The following is a 26,403-nucleotide window of genomic DNA, read 5'->3' on the forward strand; positions in this document are numbered from 1 at the left end:
ATTGTGCAGTTGTCTATGACCATTTTTCCCCCAACATACCATTTAATTATTCCTTCACTGGGATTGTACCTTCCTAGTTTCTTTGCTCAGGATCCAAAGCCCAAGTTCCTTTTTTCCCTAGAAACATAGACCTACTTGCAGAGCTGCCCTCCTTCATCCCCAGCCTAGTGGTATTTTCTTTCTGTCTTGGAGAAATCCTTCTTTACCTTCTCCATAATATTTTGTACTTCGATCTCACCTTTCCAGGACTTTTACAAATAAAAGTTAGAACACTTGCAAGCTTATCTTCTTTCTACCATGTTATAATCCCTTCCCTAAGACAGTGAACACATGGCTATCTCCTTGAGTTTTGGGTGGTGCATAAGGAAAGAGGAAAATGGCGGGAAGAAAAATCATAGGTAAATATCTCAAAATTCTATCCTACTACAATTGTCAATATGTGTTGAGTGTTTACTCTGCGCCAGACACTATACGGAATCCTTTAAATATTTTATCTCACTGAATCCTTACAATAACCTATGAAGTAAGTACTATTATACTCATTTTACAAACAAGCAGTTCAGGTTTAGAGAGAGATTAAGTAACTTGCCTGAGGTCTGAAAGCTGGGACTCGACCAAGTGTCTGTCTGACTGGGAAGCCCAGGCTTCTGTCCATTACCACACAGTGTCTTTGCGTGTGGTTGGGAAGGGGAGAGGGTGGATCTAACGATGCTCTCCTTTGTCCCCATTTGTTCACATGAATGAGTATGCCAGTCATAGCTAAGATTTATCTGTTCGTTACAACATTTCTGAGAGAAGCTGCTACTTGTCAAAACTGTGCAGGCAGGCATACCTACTCTGTACACCTAAACATTTAAAAACTACGGTTCTAAAATACTGTCTAAATCAGACATTTTATTTAGCGAAGCGACCCATACATCCAGCTAGCAAATGTTTTTCAAGTGCCTGTACTGTAGGTACTGTGTGCGACGCTGGGGGTACCAAGATAAATTACTCACTCACCGTGAGCTATGTGTGTGTTTGGATGGTACAGACATAAAAACTCATCATTACAGCAGTGAGGTAAGCTCTGTATCTAGAAAGTCTATGAACTACATGTTCTGGAATGCAGAAGAGAGGTGCTAATCTTCATTTAGGTATAACGGGGAAAATTCCCAGAAGGTAACATTTCAGCCTTCAGAATGAGTAGGGATTCACTGGTAGGACATCCTGGACAGAGGAAGTGACGGGCAAAGGTGCTGGGCAATTTTGAAGAGCTCCACATAGTTGAAGATAATTGAAGAACAGGATAGATGCTTGTAGGGAACAGGTAATGAACAGGTTTGTTTATACCGTGCTAGTGAGTGAAATGGATTAAAACTTTCACCCAACAGGTGGAATCTTGCCCACAGATAATGCTTTGTTTGGCATAGTTTTTTAAATTTGAATGCTTTTAAGCAAACATCCTTCAGTTTCCTGTCTCCTCAGGCCACCTCTCCATGTTATATTTGACTTGACTAATAACATATTTAGGATTCCTAAGTACCCCTGTAGAAGTTTGCATTTATTTCTGCTACAGCAATGGGGAAGTCACTGAGCAATATTTTAAAGCAGAGAGAGCATTTGCTCTTTTAGAAAAGACCATTCTGCTTACTGAAGGATGAATGCTGAGGCCACCTGGGAAGGGTGAGAAGCAGTACAAGAGGAAGAAAGAGACTGAATAAGGAGGCTGAGGGAGGGAGACGAGGTATGATTCTCAGGTTCCCACTGGATGAATGGTGGTGTCATTCACCCAAAAGAAAGGAAGCGGAGGGTTTTACTCTATATGTTACATAAAGGCATGAAATTCCTTGGGAAGGATTGTAGAGTGCTTGCTAGATTCCACTTAATGGCTATCAGGGGTACATAGATGAAGTCCACCTGGAGACTTCAAAAGTGACATAAATGTGTCTATAAATAGTATGTCATACAAGTTCGCAAACTTATCCTAGAAAAAGTGCTGCATACCTCATTGCTGAATATCACTACGGTCACCTTTGGAGTATGACCGTATGCACTTTGGAAGCTATGCACTGACACCAGTGCCTAGTGCACCCTTCAAAGCTATTTTGGAACTCTTTCTGGAACGGGCATCAGAGCTGTCATCCTATTACCCTTGATGTCCTGAATGTCATCAAAATGTCTTCCTTTTCAATATTTCCTTTATCTTTGTGTAAAGAAAGAAGTCATTGAGGACCAGATCAGGTGAGTAGGGAGGGTGTTCCAATACGGTTATTTGTTTACGGGCTAGAAACTCCCTCGCAGACAGTGCCGTGTGACCTGGTGCATTGTCATGATGCAAGAGCCATGAATTGTTGGCAAAAAGTTGAGGTTGTGTAACTTTTTCATGCAGACTTTTCAGCACTTCAAATAGTCAACTTGGTTAACTGTCCAGCTGGTACAAATTCATAATGAATAATCTCTCTTTATATCAAAAAAGGTCAGCAACATTGGTGCAACAAGTTCGCGAACTTAATTGTCAGATCTTCGTATTTATGTCACAAATCAGGATACATGTAGGACATGTTGGAATATGTAACACTTCTGATACTGATGGTAAGAATGAGGCATAATTTTTAAAATGGGGACTGTTCTGGAAAATCTGGGGCATATGGTCACTGGCTATAAAAATTACTTTGTTGTCTCATCCGGGCTCCCTTTAATCAAAGGTCTCCTTGAATGAAAATACTGACTGTCATTACCGTGTTCACCCGAAAATAAGATCTAGCCAGACCATCAGCTCGAATGCATCTTTTGGAACAAAAATTAATATAAGACCCAGTCTTATTTTAATATAAGACCGGGTATAATATAATAATATAATATAATTAATATAATATCGGGTCTTATAATAATTTTTGCTCCAAAATACGCATTAGAGCCGATTGCCTGGCTAGGTCTAATTTTTGGGAGACACGGTAGAATGTACATGTTTAAATGAACTTATCTCAGGTACATCTAGTTAATATATGTGTTTCCTTATTCTCATGTTAAATAATAATTTAAAACTCCTTATCATACTTTTCACTAGAGTTATTAATAGGAAGGCCCATCACCTGACTTGTTTCTTCTTTTTCCTCAGTTCAAATTCATTGGCGGTGTTAATGGGAAATATAAGGTCTAAAAGACAGGAAGTAGAAAAGACATGGGTGATCTTCCAATTGTATAGTCAGGTATTGAATAATCTCAAATCCACAAAAATCTGTTTTGCAATCTGTAAAGTATCTAGTACACTAGAAATGCAAAGTAGGTATAAGAAGGAAAACCATGTTGTAATAATGTCTCCGTGTTATTCCATACATATCAGTATGTTATAATTTTTATAACTATCGTTAAACCTGATTTTATATATCACAAACATTCTCAAAACTTTAGAAACAGAATTAACCTACCAAAAATATTGAGTGGGATACTACATAAAATACAAAGATGTATAAAACATGATTCCTTCCAGGAGTTTAACTTCCAGGAGTTTAATACTTAATAGAGGAAATAATGCGCATTCATGAAAAAGATTACAAACTACTATATGATGTGAAACAAATAGTTCTAATTGTAAGTACATACTTGTACAAATAGTGTGACAAATATACAAATCTAAGTAATATATTTTTCAATCAAAACAGCCAAAACATTATTTGTTTATAAGATGGACTTAGGCAATTTACAATGAATACATAATAATATTCAGAAATGTTTTAAAACTAGTCACTACAATAACATGCTGAGGATATTCAAAATAACAATGAAAGATAGTCTCATTTTTATTTATTTATTTATTTATTTATTTATTTAAAAAACGTTTATTAAAATATAGCTAACATATAATAATAGTTTAAGGTGTACACCATGGTTATTCAACATTTATATACCTAAAGAAGTGATCACCATGATAATTCCAGCAACTGTCTGACACAGTACTTTGCTATCACGATGTTATTGACTATATTCCCTATGCTGTACGTTACATCCCGATGACTTATTTGTTTTATACCTGGAAATTTGAATCTCTTATTTCCCTTCAACTTTTCCTCCCTTTTTAAATTTCTCAATTACAGTTGAAAAGTATGATAAATGAAATTAATATTCATTTATATTAATTTCAGGTGTACAGCATAGTGGTTAGACATTTGTATAATTTAAGAAGTGATCCCCCTGACTAATCTAGTACCCACCTGGCACTATACATAGTTATTACCATACTATTGACTATATTCCATATGCTTTACTTTACATCCTCATGACTATTTGTAACTATCAATCTGTGTTTTTTAATACCTTTACCTTTTCACCCTGCTCTTCAACCCCCTTTCCTTCTATCACCCCAGGAAATCCAGTACCCATCTGATACCGTACATAGTTATTACAATATTATTGACTATATTTCTTATGCTATACCCTACAACCCTATGAATACTGTATAAAAACCAATTTGTAGTTCTTAATTCCTTCTCCTTTTTCACCTACCCTCTAACCCCACTCCCATCTGTAACCATCAAAATGGTCTCTATCTATGAGTTTGTTTCGGTTTCATTTGTTAGTTTATTTTGTTCTTTAGATTTTACTTATAAGTGAAATCATATGGTATTTGTCTTTCTCTGTCTGACTACCGTGTTTCCCCGAAAATAAGACCTTGCCGGACGATCAGCTCTAATGTGTCTTTTGCAGCAAAAATTAATATAAAACCTGGTATTATATTATATTAGCCCTGGTATTATATTATTATATTATGTTATGTTATGTTATATTATATTATACCCAATATTATACCCGGTATTATATTATATTAATATTATATTATATTAGACCTGGTCTTATATTAAAATAAGACCAGGTATTATATTAATTTTTGCACCAAAAGATGCATTAGAGCTGATGGTCCTGCTAGTTCTTATTTTCGGGGAAACATGGTACAATCAGGAAAGTACCTTCTAGGTCCATCCATATTGTTGCAGGTGGCAAGATTTCATTTTTTTTTTATGGCTGAGTAATGTTTAATTGTGTATATGTACCACTTCTTTATCCATTCATCCAATCAGGGACACCCAGGTTGCCTTCATATGTTGGGCATTGTAAATAATGCTCCAGTGAACATATGGATGCACACGTCCCCTTGATGTAGCATTTTGGGTTTCTTTGGATAAATACCCAGAGGGATTATTAGGTTCCTATTTGTCTCTTGTTATGCTCTTTGCTTTAAAGTCTGTTTTGTCTGGTATAAGTATTGCTATTCCAGTTTTTGTTTGTTTCCATTTTCACCCCTTTACTTCCAGTCTGTGTATGTCTTTTGATTTGAAATGGGTCTCTTCTAGGCAGCAGCATATATAGGTGTCTTGTTTTCTAATGCATTCAGCCACCCCATGTCTTTCGAGTAGAGCATCTAATCCATTTAAATTGGAAGTAATTGCTGATAGATATGTAGTTATTGCCATTTTATTATTCACATTTTTTATCTTATTTTTTGTCTTGAAGTCCCTTTAATATTCCTTGTAATACTGATTTGGTGGCGATGAACTCCATTAGATTTTTTTTTTTTTTTTTTTTTGTCTGGGAGTCTCTTTACCTTTCCTTCAATTCTGAATGATAGATTTTCTGGGTAGAGTAATGTTGGTTGTAGGTCCTTGCTTTTTATGACTTTGAATATTTCATGCCAACCCCTTCTGGCCTGTTGAGAAATCAGCTGATGTCTTATGGAGGCTTCCTTGTAGGTGACTGACTGTTTTTCTGTTGCTCCTTTTAAGAGTCTCTCTTTGTCTTTAACCTTTGGTATTTTAATTATGATGTGTCTCGGTGTTGGCCTCTTTGGGTTCATCTTGTTTGGGACTTTGTGCTTCCTGAGTTTGTATGCCCATTTCCTTCATGAGGTCAGGGAAGTTTTCTATCATTATTTTTTCAAATAGGTTTTCAATTCCTTGCTTTCTCACTTTTCCTTCTGGTACCCCGATGATGCGAATGTAGATATGCTTTATGTTGTCCCAGGGGCCCCTTAAACTCTCCTCATTTTTTGGATTATTTTTTCTTTTTGCTATTCTGATTGGGTGTTTTCTGCTACCTTATCTTCTAAATCACTAATTTGATCCTCTGCTTCATCTATTTTACTGTTGATTCCCTCTAATGTATTCTTCATTTCATTGTGTTCTTTATTTTTGACTTTTTTTTGCTTTCTATCTCCATTTTTATGTTCCCTATCTACTGTTGAAGTTCTCCCTGAGATCATTGAGCATCCTTATGACCAGTGCTTTGAATTCTGTGTCTGCTAGATTGCTTGTCTCTCTTTTGTTTAGTTCTTTTTATGAAGCTTTGCTCTGCTCTTTTATTTGGGACATGTTTCTTTGTCTCTCCATTTTGGCTGCCTCCCTGTGTCTGTTTCTATGTATTAGGTAGGGCTGCTATGTCTCCCTGTCTTAGTACAGTGGGTGTCCTGTGGGGCCCAATGGTTCAGTCTCCTTGATCACCAGAGCCGGGTGCTCCAGGTTTGTCTGTTGTGTGGGTTGTGTGTGCGCTCCTGTTGGTTGTTGTTTGTGCATCAGTGGGAGGGATTGACCCTCAGGCTGATTGGTTGTGAGGACTGGCTGTGACTGCAGTGGAAGAGTTGTGGTACAGGGGCTGCCCCTACAGATCAGTATTCTCTTTAGCAAGGCTCTGGTACCTGTTCAGTGTGCCCTCGTCCTTGGAGGCAGATAAGTGATGTTCTGCTTTGATCTGAAGCTGGCCATTGGGTGTGCCAGCTGAGGGGCCTCTTGGGAGGGGACTCCCTGCAGGTCAGGTTCAGCCACAGCCTGTGTGCTGTCTGGGGTCACTTGGCATGAGCCACAAAGCAGTGCATAGATGGCCGCCATCCATGCTGTGTGTGGAGATGCCTTGAGAGGCCTAGCCGCGAACCAGGACCAGCTGCTCTTAGGACCGAGCTTAAGGTTGCTCAGCCAGAGGTTTGGAACAAGCCAGATGCTGCTTGTTTGGATTTTGTGAACCTTTGAGAAATTTTAGGAAAGTCTACAGCATGAGCCAGAGCAGGCCTTTTGTAGGAAAAAACCACTGGAAACATCTTGGTTGTGCCCGAAAGTTGGGTGGTGTGTGGTCTCAGAATCACCAGGATGGGACTAAGGCAGAGAGTTAGCCAGATTGATGGAGACTCAGATGTGGAGGCTGCCTGCGTCTGCACGGGGCGGGGGTTGGGGGAGAATAGTGGGACGGGGTGCTCAACAAAAAAACAATGGCTTCCTCCAGCTCTTCCTTCCAGGACAAAGCTTCCCCTCCAGCCCTTGCCCCTAAGCCAGACAATTCAGTTCCTCCCCATATGTCTCTGGCACCCTTCAAGCTACTGTCCCAGTGCTTGAGCTCAAAGCAAATGAGTCCATTAGTTAGTAAGTCCATTTACAGGCCCTGTAAGAGCAGCACCTGGGATTGTAGTTGCCCTCTGTCTCACTCAACCATGATCTCAGCTGGTTTTCACAGCCAGAAGTTATGAGGGCTCTTCTCCCTGACACTGAATCCCTGGGCTGGGGAGCCTGGTGTGGGGTTGAGACCCCTCATTCCTACGGAGGGATCCTCCATTGCTGAGATATCCCTCCCAGTTTTTAATGGTCACACACAGGTGTGGGATCACCCTGTTCTGTGTCTCTGCCCCTCCTTCCAGCCTTGAGGTGGCTTCTTCTTCTTCTGTTCATAGTTGTAGGGCTTAGGTTTAGCTAGACTTCAGGCAATTCTTAATGATGGTTGTTCTGTAGTTTAGTTGTAATTTTGATGTGGTCATGAGAGGGTGCAAGCACAGCATTTACCTACTCTGCCATCTTGAACGAAAAGCCTCATTTTAAATAAATAAATAAATAAATACATAAATAAATAAATCAAATATTTTATTAAACTCTAGATTAAAAAGTAATCAGTTCATAGGAGAGTCAAATATTGTTCACATTAAAATCTCATAAATTATGGAGAATATCTACTTAAAGATATAAATCATTGTTTTTAGCATTACAACTTTTATAATAACTTGTATTTTTTTCTTATTCCAGAAGTAGTATATGTGCATGGAAATAATTTAGAAAAAATAAGCAAAACATAGTAGTTTTAATATTATAAAATGGCTTGTAGGCTAGGTTATTTGAACCAATCTTGCTGCCCAAAGTAACTGAAAATTCTAGAAAAAAATATAAAGAAATAGTTTAAAAGCATTGAAGATGTGGGAGAACTGAAACCCAGAGATGTTAGTGAGCACAGAAGCCATTTTTCTAAAAATGTGTGCTGATTCCCAGCAAATTTCAGCTTTCATTTTAATAGCCTTTGGGGCCAAGAGCACAGAAATCTAGGTGCTTGGCCCACATGGCAAGGAGTTTCAGTAGTCAATATGGATTCACACAGTAATTTGAAACTCCCAAAGAATACACCTTTGTGATAAATGTAAACTAGACATAATCCAGAGCTCAGTACACCAGCTTGGGAGACTCAAGTTGTAGTTTATAATGTTCTCACTACAGGTTTATAATCTTCTTCCATATATATATATATATAGATAATTCATTCTGGCACTTAAATCAGTTTTCTGACCTGTCAATCTATCCAACATAACAACATGATAACAACTGGGGGGAAAAAACACCAAAAAACTGTTAGAGCCTTGTGTTAGATAGGAATCAGTTCAGCCAAATAACAATGGCTTAAAGAAAGGTAATCTTTTGTTTGTCTCTCACATAAAAGTTGAGCTAGAGTGGTCCAGGGCTATTTTAGCTTTCATTTCCAAGATCACCTCATGTTCCAACTAGACAACTTCAGCCATCACATCCAGTGTGTCTGGAGGAGGAAAAGAAGAATTGGCCAAAGGATACATGACATCTGTCTTTTACAGATTTCAGTGCTATACTTTACTTACCTATAAGAAAGAGAAAAACAGCTCCTGACACCAAAATCAGACAATGCCATGAAAGGAAGACCATATAAATTACTGAACATAGATAAAAACATGAACATTGACCAAATTGCAAAGTGACGAAATGTCTCCCTATTTTGCCTGTTATGAGTGACCGCTGCTTTGTTATCACTTACAGCTTTAGTTGTATTTCATTCCTCCTGCTAATATTTTAAAATACCCAATCACAGAATTACTCCTATTTTCTGACAAGCATCCTATCTAGAGTAAAACCCTGTTTCCTTTAACCCTCCTTGAAGTTGCCTGACATAAGTCAAATTTTATAGTGTAGCCTTTGAACATTTTCTTACTTAGACAACATGGTTGGCATTCTCCCTCATAACAATGAGCAGTAAACCCAACTTGTTCAACCACTGGCTTATTCCTGTGGTCTCTGGATGAACGGCATGGATACCTGTTATAGTGATAAATTAGTTATAGGACCACACTCAGCAAGAGTTGCTCAGAAATGTAGTCTTGTTTTGGACCACCACATGCTCAATGAAAATTGGGGATTTTACAGTCATTAGAAGAGAGAGAAAATAGATGTAGGGACCAGTTAACCATGTCTTCTACAATCTCCAATCTTAAGAAAGCCTAGAGACTTTTTAAATATCACTATCCAAAATAAATGTGTATTAAAAAGCAAGATGACTTCAGAAAATAAACCATATAATTAACTGCCAGTGTCCAAAAACCAAGTTGTAGGCTCACTCTCTCTATCAAAAAAATATTTGTAGGCATTGCATATGCAGACGTGTGTGGACTGACCGCCCGAAGACTACCTGGAGACCCCGTGCCCTAACTAAAGGGAGCAGCTGCCATTTCTCAACTCTAGCAGATGTTGCCACGTGGGGACACCGGTAGACTGTTACCAAACCTTCTACATTTTAAATCTCACAATGTTTCAATACTGGCTCAAATTTTTAAAAATATACTGTGGGCCAAACAAAATATTTCTATGGGCTAAATCGATCTTAGTTTGTGACTGCTTATCTGGAGGAATGGATTGATTTCCTGTCCTTCAGATAATCTCCCATGAACATGCTTCTCTTAGCACATACACTTGTTCTAGTTGTTTTCTAGGTCAGAGGTATGATTGACTTCCTCTTGCAAGAAAAGAGTTGCTGAAATAACATAGTTCCTGAATAAAATGCCAGAAAGGAAGAGAAGATAATTTATTCCTTCTCAGTGTTCATGAAGTGATCAAATGATCATTATTAATTTTAGAACTGACCTTTTACCACAGTACACTTGGAACTGACCAAGCTCATTGCACAGGCGCCAAAAATGACCTAGGGGCAGCACGCAGAGGGCACTTCCTCCTCCTTTTTTATTGTTGCATTTATACTTTCCACCATTGATATTAATGTTTGATCTTCTCTTACTCATATGTAGCCAATTCATTGTTCATAACTGATTGTGACAGGAAGAAGGTTTAACTCCTAATTTTATTAGACCCAAAGTGTACTATTTGAAATGTCTGCATGTAGATGCATGGGATTTCCAGTTCTTACACAGGGCCTTCCACAGCTCAGCCCTTCTGATGCGTGCATATCACTAAGGCTAAGTTGAGGAGAACACTCTAATACAGTGATCTTCATCAGCGTCTTAGCACAAGTATAAAATTTGCATAGCTCCTGGACTGCCAAGGTTCCTATTTCAAGATGACCTCATATATTCAGCTAATCAGAGTCAAAGAGGATAAAAACTTCAGAGACCACACCCAGAAATATGTCAGAATTATTTTCTTTTGGACTATAAATACAGGGAATGATTGAGATATATTTTTTTAATTTAGGTATAAAGCCATATGATTTACAGTATTAATTAAAGGAAGGTATGTTTGGAGTACATGACATTATATTAATACTGTACATATTTCTGCTTGGAGCTGAAACAACCATACATACTGCCACTATAGTACGTCAGTCGATTACATGTAAATAAACACGTATCCCTAGCATTTGCCAGTTTATGAACAATGTGGTGGGAGGGAAGATATAGGGATTGTGACTAATTAATCTGAAAACTTAAGGATGACAAGATGCTAAAACTAAGTAGAAAACTTTAACTCTGGACTTCTTGATAAAACGGGAAATATAAACTATAGGGTTTATACCGACCACAAAAATGAAACATACTAATTGATTAGAAGAAACAAATATCGCCTAGTATGGAACTCAAAGAACAATTTACCACACAGATCTTGTTATGAAGGACATTGAACAAAGTGTCATCAAATTGCAATTTTATGAAAGATGCCAAAATATTCCTCATATGGTCATTTTAAAATACGCTTTTGGCATAATGTTAAATAGAGTTCTATGAAAGCTGAAGACATATAGATTAATGTCGTAATTTTGGAGTGATGGCAACATGAACAAAGACAGACTCAACAATTACTATGCCTCTTAGAATGTCTCAGTAAATAATGAAAAAAATATTGACGACATGTTTTAAGACTCACAAACCTTCTAAAATCTTTTGTTTTCATTAATTCAGCAGGTATTTATGGCTGTCACAACATATATGCTTGTTCTGTATGTGCCCTAGAATGTTTATGAATAACTCATCTCTAGATGGTCCTTAAGTGAATTTCATATATGATATGTATATCCATTTGATTCTAAGAAAAACTTATACTTCCTGTCAGTTCACTCTCTGAGATGTATACATACTGAATTCTGTATTCAACTACTGTTTTCATGAGGTAAATAGATAATTTTCACCTATAGTAAGCTGACGATATACAGTCAAAAAGAAAAAAACGTCAAGAAAAATATCAATGTGTCTAGTTTGGGCCGAACATTTTAAATTGTTAATAAACAATTAAAATAATAATGGGCAAGGGATAGATAATATCCAGAAAAAGTTCCAGACCCCCATAAACCTTTATCTGGCTGTTTGATCCAGCCATTTGTGTTTCTGATAAAAGCAAGTGTTTCTGGTCAAGTTCATACGCATTTATTTTGAGACTTGACTTGGGGAACACAGACAGTTTATATACATGCCAGATGATAGTGATCATAATGGGTGATAAAAGATGAAAGATAAAAGGTTGTAATGCAAAGCCTGTGTCAAACTCCAAAGCATAAACCTAACCATTTTGTCAACTTCTGTCCTTTGTTTTCATGGGAAATTGTGGGTGACATTCATTTGAAATGGGTGAGGAACTTTGCCGAACACAGCAGAAAGGGTGGGATTAACATCACTGAGGCTGTCCTATGAGAGACTTGGGAGGCATTATTCAAGGCAATTTTTATACGTATGATATGTTTCAAGTCCTGTCCATGGCATCTCATACATGAGAGAACGGACGTGGGTTAAATAACTTGGCCAACAAAGTGCATAAAGTGAGGACTATAACGATGGCAATAATATGAGGAAGCCGGTTCCAAAGGGTGAGGTAACCTGCCCAGAGTACCCAACAAGGAGGTGGCAGAGCTGGGACCTGACTCCATAAGCACAAGCAGCACCGTCAGTCCGGGGAGACCACAGAAACATACAGTTTTAAAGCTGTATGTTTAGAAAGAGACTTCACAGATCACCCAGGTAGTTCAGTGCCCTCTAGCACACCAGTTTCTTATGTGAGGAAACCGAGGTACAATACTATTCATATCCTTTCAAATGAAGAAAAGGTGTGAAATTATTGGATCAATTTAATTCTTTGCCTGGTACATCAGAGACATTCACATTTTAATAAGTAAACAAGAATACACTGTGTAATAATCATTAACTTTTTTGTGTGGAGAGAAGGATGTTGTTGTCAGTGGGACAATCATCTCTGAACTAAATAAACAAAATCCAGGTGCTTCAACTCTCCTATACACCCCACCCATACCCCCCGCCTTCTCCTGCCATATGTTTATAAACTTATTCAGGAGAACATAGGAATTTAGAGAAATCATGAGGGCATATTTGAGGTGTATGGAGTTCCCCAAATTATCGTACCAATTTCCAACTGAAAGTGCTTTTTTATCTAAAACAATTTAGAGGGGTGGTCTATTTTAAAAAAAATCAGTACTGGTAAATTGAAACTGTAAAGTTCTCTAGATGGTCTGCTTATTAGATCTCCCGCAGAATAAAAATTATTTGTAATGTGATAAGTGTATATTTTTGCTTTGCACAGAAATGACTACTTGTGACATATTTTTTTAAATTTATTGGGGTGACAATTGTTAGTGAAATTACATAGATTTCAGGTGTACAATTCTGTATTACATCATCCATAAATCCCATTGTGTGTTCAACACCCAGAGACAGTTCTCCTTCCATCGCCATGTATTTGATGACATTGTATTTTTAAAATGGTAATAATGGTGAGAAAACCAAGATGATGCAGTCAGTAAATGCTGTGCTTACCTTCCCTCACAACCACATCAAAATTACAACTAATCTACAAAACAACCATTATTGAGAATCTCCTAAAATCAAACTGAACTGAAGCCTTTCAACTAAGGATGAACAAAAGAAGCCAACCCCAGACTGGTAGGGAGGGCAGAAACGTGGAACAGGTTGGTCCCACACCTGCGGGTGACCATTAAAGATCTGGAGCAATATTTTATCTGTGATGGTCCTCCCCACCCCATCCCTACCCCAGCCCAGGGTTTCAGTGCTGGGAAGAGAAGTCTCCATAATTTCTGGTTGTGAAAACCAGCGGAGATTGTGACTGAGTGAACTGAATATAGCTGAACTTACAGGCACTCCTCTTAAAGAGACCTCACACAGAGTAACCCACCAAGGGAATCACTCTATCTGAGCTCCAGTGCTGGGGCAGCAGCTGAAAAGGTGGCAGGGACAAATGGTGGGGAGCTAACTTGTCTGGCTTGGGACAGGGACTGGAGAGGCGGCTTCTTCCTGGATGGAGGAGCAAAGTAGGCCAATTTTTCTTTGCTGAGACCTCCCCCTTCCCCGTGTGCGATGCAGTTGGCTACCATACCTAGGTCTTGCTGTTTGTTCCCCTCACCCTGGCGAATGTAGACCTGGACCTACCTAACTTTCAGGCACACCTGGACCACTTCCAGTGGCTTTTTTGTATAGACTGCCTGCCTTGGCTCAAGCTGCAGACTTTCTTGGGTCTCTCAAAGGTTCACGGAACCCAGACAAGCAATATCTGGCTTGAGCATGTCCTGTGCCTCTGGCTCAGGAGTCCTGAGCTGGTGCTAGCAGCAGCCGGCCTTAGTTTGCAGCTTGGCCTTTCAAGGCGATTCCAAGCACCTCATGGACGGCACCGATCTGCAGATTTCTTTCTGGTTGTTACTAGGTGGCCCCAGTTGGGATATGGGCTATGACTGAAGTAGACTTACAGTGGATTCCTTCCAAGGTGGTCCTGGGGCTGGCATCCCCAGTGGCCAGCTTCAAAATGAGCTGGAGCATCACCCAGTCATTTCCAAATGCCACACACCCAAAGGGCAGATTGAGCAGGCACCAGAGTCCTGCTGAGGCAGATCCTGCTCCCTAGGATCAGCCCCTCCACGACAACTGTTCCACTGTAGTCAAGGCCAGTCCTCCCAACCAGTGAGCCCAAGGGTCAGTCCCTCACATTCATGTGCAGTTATCAACCAAGGGTCAGTCCCCTCACATTCATGTGTAGTTGTCAACCAAGGCTCAACTACAAGAGGAGGGCACACACAATCGACACAGGGGACACACCTGGAGTGCGTGGCTCAGGTGATCAGAAAGACCGCACCGCTGAACCCCACAGCACACGTACTATATAAGGCCACTCTACTAAGACTGGAAGACATAGCAGCCCTACCTAATATATAGAAACAAACACAGGGAGGCAGCCAAAATGGGGAGACAAACAAACATGTCCCAAATTAAAGAACAGAACAAAGCTCCAGAAACAGATTTAAGCGAAACAGAGATAAACAATCTATCAGACACAGAGTTCCAATCACTGGTTATAAGAATGCTCAGTGAGAAATTTAACAGAGAGATAGGAAGCATAAAAATGGAGATGAAAACCATAAAAAAGAACCAGTCAGAAATAAAGGCTACAATAATGGATATGAAGAATATATTATAGGGAATCAACAGTAGATTAGATGAAGAAGAGAATGCAATCAGCGATGTAGAAGATAAGGTAGCAGAAAACACCCAACCAGAACAGTAAAAGAAGAAAAACATCCAAAAAATTGAGGAGAGTTTATCAAATGTACCAACATTTGCGTTATAGGAGTACCAAAAGGAGAAGAGAGAGAACAAGGAATTGAAAACCTATTTGAAGGAATAATGACAGAAAACTTCCCTAACCTGGTGAAGGAAATGGACATCCAAGCCCAGGGAGCATAGAGAGTTCCAAACAAGCCCAAAGAGGCCAACACCAAGACACATCATAATTAAAATGCCAAAGGTTAAAGACAAAGAGAGAACCTTAAAAGCAACAAGAGAAAAGCTGTTATCTACAAGGGAGCTCCCCGTAGGCTGCTGACTTCTTAACAGAAACTTTGCAGGCAAAAAGAGATTAGCAGGAAATATACCAAGTGATGAAAAGCAACGACATACAACCAAAATTACTCTACCCAGCAAAGCTGTCATTTAGAATTGAAGGACAAATAAGGAGCTTCTCAGACAAGAAAAAGCTGAAGGAGTTCATCACCACCAAACCAGTATTACAAGGAATCTTAAAGGGACTTCTTTAAAATGGGAGGGGGGGTTAAAGATGGGTGAAAGCGGAAGGGATTAAGAAGTACACATTGGTAGTTATACAGCAGTCATGGCACGGGATGTAGGTTATAGCATAAGGAATATACGCAACAATATTGTAATAACTAGGTATGGTGCTTGATAGATACTAGATCTATCATAGTGATAGATGGGAATGGGGTTGGGGGCAGGGCGAAAAAGGTGAAGGCATTAAGAAATACAAATTGATAGTTAATACAATATGGGGAATATAATCAACAATGTTGTAAAGATCATATCAGGTGCCAGATGGGCACTGGAGTTGCCAGGGGGATCATGTTATAGACTGTGTAGATGCCTGTCCAATGTGCTATACGCTTGAAGCTGAAGTCGTATAATATTGAATATGAACTCTAAGTATATAGGTCTATATAGTCACGGGATGTGGAATACAACATAGGGAAGATAGTCAATGATATAGTAACAGCTATATAAGGGGTAGGAGCTTGGTGGTGGGTTATCCCTTTATGAGGGGTTTAAATGTCTAACTATTAGGTTGCTTTGTACACCTGAAACTACCTAAAAAAAAAAAAAAGTATAAAAAGGTAACAACTCCTTTGCCTCTCATTCAAACAAAGCTTGTCTTCCCTCAGCATCTTCAGTCATGTCCAGTTAGGAGCATGTGGTCCACAGAACTTCTTTCTATCAGAGAACTTTTTCCCATGAGAGAACTACTTCCTTGAGGTTCGAAATCCCACATACTCCTTCTCTGAGTAGCTAGTTCCAGTGTTTACCCATCTTTATAATCAGGAAGTTCATCTCTGCATCTACCATATAGGATTTCTACCACATTTTCTCTGGCTGTGCCTACTATGCTGGCTGGGACAAGCTGGACAGAAATTTACTCATCTGGGATCTGTCCCAAATTCTCCAGCAGATAATGCTCAGTGGAGTGGCTGTCACCATGTGAGGTGCAGAACAAACTGTAATGTGCCCAATAATATCCCTATTAAGTGACAGTAATCCTACTCTGATGCGCAACTCAAATTGGCCACCCCATTAAATCTCAGTACTCCGAAATTATTCTATCCCTACCACTCCCTTCCCCTATCAGAACAGCAACTTATTAGATATTGAGTGGAGCAAGGTGATTATCTGATGAAATAGTTTTCATTTAGGTATGAATGATTGCAAAGACTTTTTCTCCAGCAGGCATTTGTTTTTTTAAAAATAAGGCCTGTTGCTTAAGAAATAAAATGCATATTACTCAAGATATTAGAAGTTGGAGCTAATATTACTTCCTTTCAGGCCTGTGTAAAGTTTAGAAATAATAACAATACAGTGCTTAGCAAGTTGTATCCATAAAGAAAATAGTGTCTAATTATTAGATCCTTTAGTCCAAATAGTCTCTGATTTTATAAACAATATTTTCTTGGCTTTATCTGAAAAGTTTTCTGTTTTAATACTATCCATATTAACAGATCTGAAATACAGAGTAGACTAATAATCTCAATTTTTAAAATTTGTCCTTACAAGTCTTATTGTATATCTTTTAAAGCTTTTGGTTGTATTTTTTTCTGTAACCTCTAATTTGTAATATATCCATAAACATTTATTTTCCCAATAAGATGTGTACATTTTTAAATGTGAACAGACAGGTAACAGATGGTTACTAGACTTATCATGATGATCACTTGGTAAGGTAGTAAATATGTAATAACTATGTCATATACCTAAAACTAAATATAACATTGTATATCAACTATCACTTTAAAATAAATTTTTTAAAAATGTGAACAGCAAAAAAATAAATATGTGAACAGAAAAAATAGAAACATTACGTAATTAAGACATAACCAATGCTGAGGACAAAGAAAAAATAACCTTATGATTAATATTTTGTAATGTTGTTCATACATAACAAATTGGACATATTTTCAAAAGTGCTACTTTCCTGACTCATGCTTGCAATAGGAATCACTGTAATCATCTATTCTTTTCTATTTCCTAATATATTTGTATAAAGCCCATCATATGCTACCTTGTGCTTGAGCAAATTGTCTCCCCTAAAATAATTACGCTATTGGTATCCTGCAAAACATCTTCTGATTTTATTTATTCATTTTTCTATCTTTTTAGAAATTTTAGTTTTAAAGTGATTTTCCTAGTTTGTAGCCACCCATCCTATTTGGAATTACTCTTAATTATCATCAATCAAATGATTAATGGAAGTGCTAAATGGCATGGGTTCAGGACTTATTCTTTAAAATGATCTTCAGTGCCCAAGTCCCACTTAGCTGCGATAATATGGTGGAAAGAAGGAAACGTTGAAAGGTGGGGAAATATTTGGAATGGGAAAGAAGCCAGAATGAGAGAGAGAGAGAGAGAGAGAGAGAGAGAGAGAGAGAGAGAGAGAGAGAGAGAGAGAGAACAGAAATCCAAACATCCAGAAAGAAAGATATAGATGAATAATAGGACTAAATGGAGAATGTGGAAAAGAGAAAAAAAATTGCAATAAAGAGGGAGACTTACAGGAAATAAAGGTTCAATAAGTAAATAGAAGTTCAGTATATATACCAAGACTTAAAGTTGGCACACCAGATGTCCATTATTTCCAATGCCTATTTTAAAATGTACTCTTCAGATAATTTTTTAAATTTACTTATTTTTATTAGTTTCAGGTGTACAAAGCATCGTAATAGTTAGACATTTAAACCCCTCATGAAGTGATAACCCACCCCCCAGTTACTATCCCTCTGACATCTTCTATAGCTGTTACAATTCCACCCACTGTCTTCCCTATGTTGTATTCCACGTCCTGTGACCATATATACTATATATTTAGTTATAGTTGAAATTTATATTATTCTACTTCAGCTCTTCAGGTGTATAACGCATTGGTCAGGCATCTACACAGTGTATGACGTGCTCCTTCTGATAAGTCCAGAGCCTATCTGGCACCTTATATGATCTTTACAACATTGCTGATTATATTCCCCATACTGTATTAATTATTAATTTGTATTTCTTAATGCCTTCACCTTTTTCACCCTGCCCCCAACCCCATTCCCATCTATCATTCTGATAGATCTAGTGCCTATCTGGCACCATACCTAGTTATTGCAATATTATTGACTATATTCCTTATGCTATAACCTACATCCCCATGACTGCTGTATAACAACCAATTTGTTCTTTTTTTTTTTCCAATTTGTTCTTTTTAATCCCTTTCCCTTTCACCCATCCTCAACCCCCTTCCCATCTTAAAGAAGTTCCTCTTAAGATTCCTTGTAATACTGGTTTGATGGTGATGAACTTCAGCTTTTTCTTGTCTGAGAAGCTCCTTATCTGTCCTTCAATTCTAAATGACAGGCTTGCTGGGTAGAGCAATCTTGGTTGTACGTCATTGCTTTTCATCACTTGGAATATTTCCTGCCACTCCCTTCTTGCCTGCAAAGTGTTGAGAAATCAGTTGACAGTTTTATGGGGGCTCCCTGCTTTTCTCTTGCTTCTTTTAACATTCTCTGTTTGTCTTTAACCTTTGGCATTTTAATTATGATGTGTCTCGGTGTTGGCCTTTTTGGGCTTATCTTGTTTGGAACTCTCTATGCTCCCTGGGCTTGTGTGTCCATTTCCTTCACCAGGTTAGGGAAGTTTTCTGTCATTATTTCTTCAAATAGGTTTTCAATTCCTTACTTTCGCCTTTTGGTATCCCTATAATGTGAATGTTGGTACACTTGATATTGTCCCAGAGGCCCCATAAACTCTCCTCAATTTTTTGGATTTTTTCTTTTTTCTGTTCTGGTTGGGTGTTTTCTGCTACCTTATCTTCTACATTGCTGGTTGGATCCTACACTTCATTGAATCTACTGTTGATTCCCTGTAATATATTCTTCTTTTCCATTATTGTATCCTTTATTTATGACTGGTTCCTTTTTATGGTTTCCATTTCCATTTTTATACTTCCTATCTCTCTGTTAAAGTTCTCCCTGAAATCATTGAGCATTCTTATATCCAGTTTTTGGAACTCTGCATCTGATAGATTGCTTATCTTTGTTTTGCTTAGTTCTTTTTCTGGAGCTTTGTTCTGTTCTTTAATTTGGGACATGTTTCTTTGTCTTCCCATTTTGGCTGCCTCCTTGTTTGTTTCTATGTATTAGGTAGGGCGCTATATCTTCTGGTGTTAGTGGAGTGACCTTATCTAGTAGGTGTGCTGTGGGGTTCATGGCACAGTCTTTCTGGTCACCTGAGCCACGTGCTCAAGGTGTCCCTTGTGTGGGCTGTGTGTGCCCTCCTCTTGTAGCTGAGCCTTGGTTGATAATTGCACACCAATGGGAGAGACTGACCCTTGGGGTCACTGGTTGTGTAGACTGGCCTTGAATACAGTGGAAGAGTCGTGGTGCAGGTGCTGACCTTACGGAGCAGGATCTGCCTCAGCAGGACTCCGGTGTTTGCCCAATCTGCCCCTTGAGTATGTGGCAGTTGGAGGTGGCTGGTTGATGCTGCTCCAGCTTGTTTTGAAGCTGGCCACTGGGGTTGCCAGCCCCAGGACCACCTTGGATAGGATGATGTGCTGTAGGTCTACTTCAGCCACACCTGTGCCCCACCTTGGGCCACCTAGTGAGAGCCAGAAAGAAATCCGCAGATATCTGCCATCCATGCTGTGCCTGGAATCACCTTCAGAGGTCAAGCCATGAACCATGGTCGGCTGCTGCTAGTGCTGGCTCAGGGCTGCTCAACCAGAGGCACAGGATTTGCTCAAGCCAGATGCTGCTTGTCTGGGATCCATGAACCTTTGAGAGACCCTAGGAAAGTCTGCAGCTTGAGCCAAGGCCGACAGTCTGCACTAAAAAGTCACTGAAAGTAGTTTCTGTGTGCCAGAAAGTTCAGCGGGGCTAGGTCGCAAATCGCCAGGGCGAGGTGAATGAACGGTGGAGACTCAGAAATGGTGGCCGCCTGCGTTCACGCACTCGGAAGGGGGAGGGCTCAACAACGAAACAGTGGCCTCCTCCAGTTCCTCCGTCTAGGAGAAAGTCGCCTCTCCAGTCCCCATCCCAAGGCAGACAAGTCAGTCCCCCACCATTTAGCCCTGCCACTTTTCCAGCTACTGCCCTAGTGCTGGAGCTCAGAACGAGTGATTCCATTGGTGAGTAAGGCAGTGTGGTCCCTCTTAGAGGAGTGTCTGTGAGTGCAGCAGCTGCACTGAGTCTCACTCAGTCACAATCTCCGCTGGTTTTCACCACCAAAAATTATGGGGACTTCTCTCCACAGCACTGGAACCCTGGGCTGGCGTGGGGCTTGCATCTCTCTCTCCTTTAGGGGATGGGGTGTACCCCACAGCTGAAATAACCCTCCCAATGTTTAAGGGTCACAAGCCTGTGCTGTGTCTCTGTCCCTCCTACCAGTCTGGAGGTGGCTTCTTCTACCTGTCCTTCGTGGAAAGGCTTCAGTTCAGCATGATTTTAGGCGATGCTCATTAATGGTTGTTTTGTAGATTCGTTGTAACTTTAATGTGATTGTGAGAGAAAGTAAACACAGCGTTTACTGCTGTGCCATCTTTGTTCTTAAAATAATGTTTTAAATTTACCATTAGTACTTAAAAATTCTCTGCAAAAGTTAATCTGCTTTCTATATGGAGCAGAATTAATAACATTTATATTTGGTTTTGACTAACATAGCAACTGAGAATTTTCATTTAAAAGAATTGCAGTATGATGTGCCAGAACAAGCAGGGGGTTGAGATCTAGGTAGATTCGAGTTCAGATCTTACCTTTTCCACTTACAACTGTTACTCCCAAGAGAATTACTGAATTCTCTTGCCTCAGATTCCTGAAGTGCAAAATGGAGTTGAAATTAAAATCTTTCAGCCTGCAATAAAGGTTAGAAAGAATGTACATAACATAATGTATAAAGTAAATCAAAGTTATTTTCACTAGATCATGTAGCCCAATTAGTCATTGATATAGTAAGTAATATTTCTTCCTTGGATCCCTGGCATTTTATTTAATAGCAGGGTCTGTATATTTTCTTATTTTGTGTGTTTGGTATTTTGTCATTAAAAATATGAAATGTTAATATACAGAAAACAGCCCCCACAAAATAACTCTAAAATTTCATCTAATTATTTCCATTTTGCATCCAGTAACTTATCTTGTTTTGCTAAGGGCACCACCTTAACCAAGTGACCAAGTTAACATCCCCAATAAGAAAAACTCTCGTGTGCCCTCTGATGTGATGCACTGAGGCACAACATCACTTACTAAGGCTTCTTGCAAAAAATACATACCTTCATCTAATAATGAGGAGACTTTAAAGACATCCAAAATAGAGGCTATTCTATTGAAACAAATGGGCTGTATTCTTTTAAAATGTGAATGTCATGAAAGAAAGATGAAGGCTAGGAAACTTTCCAGATTAAAAGATGCTAAAGATATGACAGGTAAGTGCAATGAGGGATCCTGGATGAGGGGGAAACTTGCCATAAAGATCATTATTGTGAAATTGGTGATGTTTGAATATGGACAGTATATTAGAAAATAACATATTATTGTATTAATGTTAAAATTCTATAAGACAATATCTATAAAGATAGATAGATAGATAATAAGGACTAAAATAAATGGGACAAACTGTTAAGAGTTGGTGAATCTGGGTGAAAAGTATCCAGGAATTCTATGTCCTATTCTTGCAATTCTTTTGTCAGTTTGAAATTATTTAAAACTTAAAAGTTCAAAAAGAATTTATATTGTTTTACAGAAAGCAACTGATTATTTTATGCACTAGTTGTATTTTTAAATAGAATTTATTTAGAAAAGGTGTATAAGCCCCAATCAGGTATAAGTCTGCCCTTAGCAACCTATTAAGATTAATTTATCATAATTGTTGCCTTATTCTCATGAATATGCTTAAAAGAAGTAATGAGGATGATGAATTCTCTCTCATCCTTTTAATGGATGGTTCCCCCAGGCAAGGACAATGTCATGGATAGATCCGCTATAAAAATTTGCATTATTAATATGAACTGAATTGATGATTAAATAGAAAGCAGCAATTACAATGAACTGTTTCGAACTTCCATATGCAAAAGTTGGACCCGGCAAATAAAAATTAAACCTTCTTTGGGAAAAGTAAACTTCAATTTAGCACATTGATCTTCAGAGGAAATTATTAATACACTGGTACCTCTTTTTTTTTTTTTTTAACATAATCCGTTCTGGAAGACCGTTTGAGTTCTGAAATGTTCGAAAACAGAGGCACGGTTTCCCCATAGACAGTAATGCAAAGTGGATTAATCCATTCCAGATCTTTAAAATCAACCTCTAAAACTGCAAATTTAGCCTGAATTTTACTATCTAATGATACCATAGATCCATAAAATTTACAGTGTTCATAAACCGAAATGTTTGTCAATGGAGACATTCGAAAACCAAGGTACCACTGTATATACATTTTGAAAAATCATTTTAAATATTTTAGATTTGTTTTCTCTCAGAATTTAAGAAAGTATCTCTCTCATATGCATATAACATTCTCTGAAATTTGGAATCAAGATTAAATATTACTTTTTGGTATTTGATATTTCAAAAGATAAAAGGGGTCTTGAATGTTTCCCTTTTCCTCACTCTATTAGGAATGTGAAATTATTTATATGTAAATCAAAATATGCTGTTTTCAAATAACATAAAGATGGTATTATTTGGATTTGCATCATTTCTATATTTTCAACTTTGTGTATATGCAGTCATTTTAAACTATCATTTAATTCTGTTTTTTTATTAAACATTAAATTTTGTTTATAAAACTAGCAAAAACAAATTGTTAATTTATTTCATAATTCTCCAGTTGAGAATGGCCACAGGATCTAAGAGGCCATGTGTCATGAAGTCGATGAAATCATTCCTATCTTGTGGAGGCTGAGTGCTTTTGTAAGTCCCTGGGTGGTCTGTCCGGATTTCCTGGTTGAGTTAGAACAACCTTTTTTATCATGGGATGCCTTGCCCGGGTTGTGCAATGTAACCATTGAAACCAAGCAAACCTGTTGCTCAACTACTTCAATTCTGTTTCTTCTGTATCTAAATCAGGTTATTTTCATACAAACATGGTTCAATAGACTATTTACCAGCTAATAAAAAGGATTGTAAAAATTTCTGTGGGATCACTAAATTAAAAAATAAAAAAACGAGTGAAAATATGCTGTGAGCCAGGTGGGGCTTGGAAGGCACTCTGAAAAACAGGCTTTATTGTCTAGATAAAGTTAAGGTTCATATCAGCACAGGTAATATCAGATGCAGTTGTTCTTCACAGGTGGTTCTCCTTTTCTCCTTCTACCCACCTGGGCTGCCCACAAACTCTTTTATTTTCCATCCTAGGACTATGCCACAGGTGTGGTAGGTGTGGCCCTGCCATTATCATAATGCTAGAAGAGACGCTTCTGCCTCCCACCAAGGCCCAAGTGTTTTTTGGGGGCTTTGTCCACACACTCCACCCCTACAGGGTCTCGCCTCACAATCTACGCAACAAGCGTCTTCTGCGAGGGGCCCTGTGCAAGGAGCCTGGAGGTGAATGCACTATCCTGAACACAGCCAGGCTCTCTGGGCACAGCCAGGGTTTCTCAGGGCACCACCCCAGTACTTCTGGGCACAGCCAGACATCCTGGGCTTCTTAGGGTACCACCTGTTTCCCCGGGCACAGCCAGAGTTTCTCAGGGCACCGCCACTCTCTCTGGACACAGCCAGACTTCCTGGACTCAGCCAGGGCCTCTCAGGGCATTGCCACTCTCTCTGGACACAGCCAGACTTCCTGGACACAGCCAGGGCCCCTCAGGGCACTGCCACTCTCTCTGGACACAGCCAGACTTCCTGGACACAGCCAGGGCCTCAGGGCACTGCCACTCTCTCTGGACACAGCCAGACTTCCTGGACACAGCCAGGGCTCTCAGGGCACTGCCACTCTCTCTCTGGGCCTCTCGGGGTACTGTGCTGGAACAACAGTGGCTCACATCAAGGTGCTTACATATTATCAATGGCGGCCAGTCAAGACACAAAAGCAAACATCTCAGCTCCCACTACATGGTGGTGTGTTCCCAAACAGTCAAGCGTCCATTAAATTAGGGATGTAAGGCAATTCCCCATAGTCCATAGTCATTCGCCAGGGCTGTCCTGGGGGTGAGCGATGACCTTGACCTCACCCTCATCTCCCACGGAGGACTCAGCAAGCGTTTCCTCCTGGGACTAAAAGTCCTACATCCGGGCTGCCTCAGCAAGCAGTTCCCAGCCCACAGGGCAGCAACAACCTTCGCTTTCTCCGGCCTCTGCTGGTTGGGGAACCATCCACATCTTTCCACCCCTCCACGGGAATCGAGCTCTCCAGCAGCTGCTCCTCCTGGTCTTCCTCAGACTGAGCTTTCATACGCACAAACTGCTCCACTGCCCTTCGGAAAGCTTTGGCCAGCACCGTATCCTGCCGACTACGCCATGTGTCACGCAGGGGACCCTGCTCGCTGCGCCATTTGTCGTGCAGGGTCTCTGCTCCCGCTCCCCGCCCAAGAACGCAGGACACGGTAAGGCCAAAAAGGAACACCCACGGAGCCATAGGTAGGGAAGTCAAACCAATATATTCTCGCTGGCGGCTGGGCTGGAGACACAGGAAGCAGGATCTATATAATGTGCCTAACAGCAGTCCACGCTTGCCAGCCACCATCTTCTTGCTAGCCCCCATTCCTTCTCTGCTAGCATAGCCACAGCCGTTATATTAGTGGCCAATGGCTTACGGGTTACAGCTGACGGCCAACTAGCCACAGCTGCTGGCATCTGATCACAGTTGATGGCCATTTACTACCCGAGCCAGCACCTTTCTATGTGAGGCCGAGAGCCTGGAAACTGTTTTTTGGGGGCTTTGTCCACACACCAAGTCCAGGTCATTGGAGTAGGAATGGATGGGATTCTTGCTCTGGGCGAAAGTGGGAGAGGAAGCAGAGGAGGACTGTAAGTGAATCGTCCTGACAAGAGACCATATTGAGTCTTGTTTCTGTCGTTCCATACTTCAGTTTTTACAGAATGGCCTTAAGAGTCAGTCGTCCAGTTTTTTGAACGTAGATGATTCATTTTTTATGCTTTGTTCTGCCTTCTAAATTTATTTTAAGAAAAACGTGGATCAACTAAGTTTGAACTCAATTTTAACTGGTACTCAGTTTTAACTGGTACTTAATTTGTTAACTCCTCAAGTATTGATTCCTCAAAGAAAAATAAAACATTATCCCAAAAATGGATTTGGAAATTTTATTTTTAAAAAGAGGAGGAAAATTTTGCCAAATTTCTTTCAGCAGTTCTGTGCTGTAACTTTCCACTGCCAACACCTGAGATTTTCTGAGTTTCTTTATAAAAACTGATTTTTTAAAAGACAAAAAAGGTTTGTCTTTTTTGCTTTAAGATTTTTGAACCCACAACTACTTTGCTGCATTATGAGGACCTTTCAGGTCTAAACCATCTGTGTCTATGTACTAAACAAATAATCGTTAAGGGCCTACTAAGTGCCTGCTATCACTGTGTGCCAGGGATACAAAACCAAAACTCCCAACCTAATTGGGGGAATATGTACATATCTGAATAATTATAAAGAAGTCACAGACATGTTAAAAAGATCTGCAGAGTACAAATAGGACCAGACAATGTAATAATTAATTGTGCCAAAGAGAGTCAAGGAATACGGTAATATTTGATCAAGGTCTTAAAAGATGACTAGGGATTCGCCCAGTGGGTCCACCAGTGGGAGTAGGCATTGCAATTACAGGGAACATCATTTGCAAAAGCACAGAGGCCCCACGGAGGCCTGAAATGCAAGATAAATCC

This window comes from Rhinolophus hipposideros (genome assembly GCF_964194185.1).
Source record: "Rhinolophus hipposideros genome assembly, chromosome: 18".
In the NCBI taxonomy this organism is placed as follows: Eukaryota; Metazoa; Chordata; class Mammalia; order Chiroptera; family Rhinolophidae; genus Rhinolophus; species Rhinolophus hipposideros.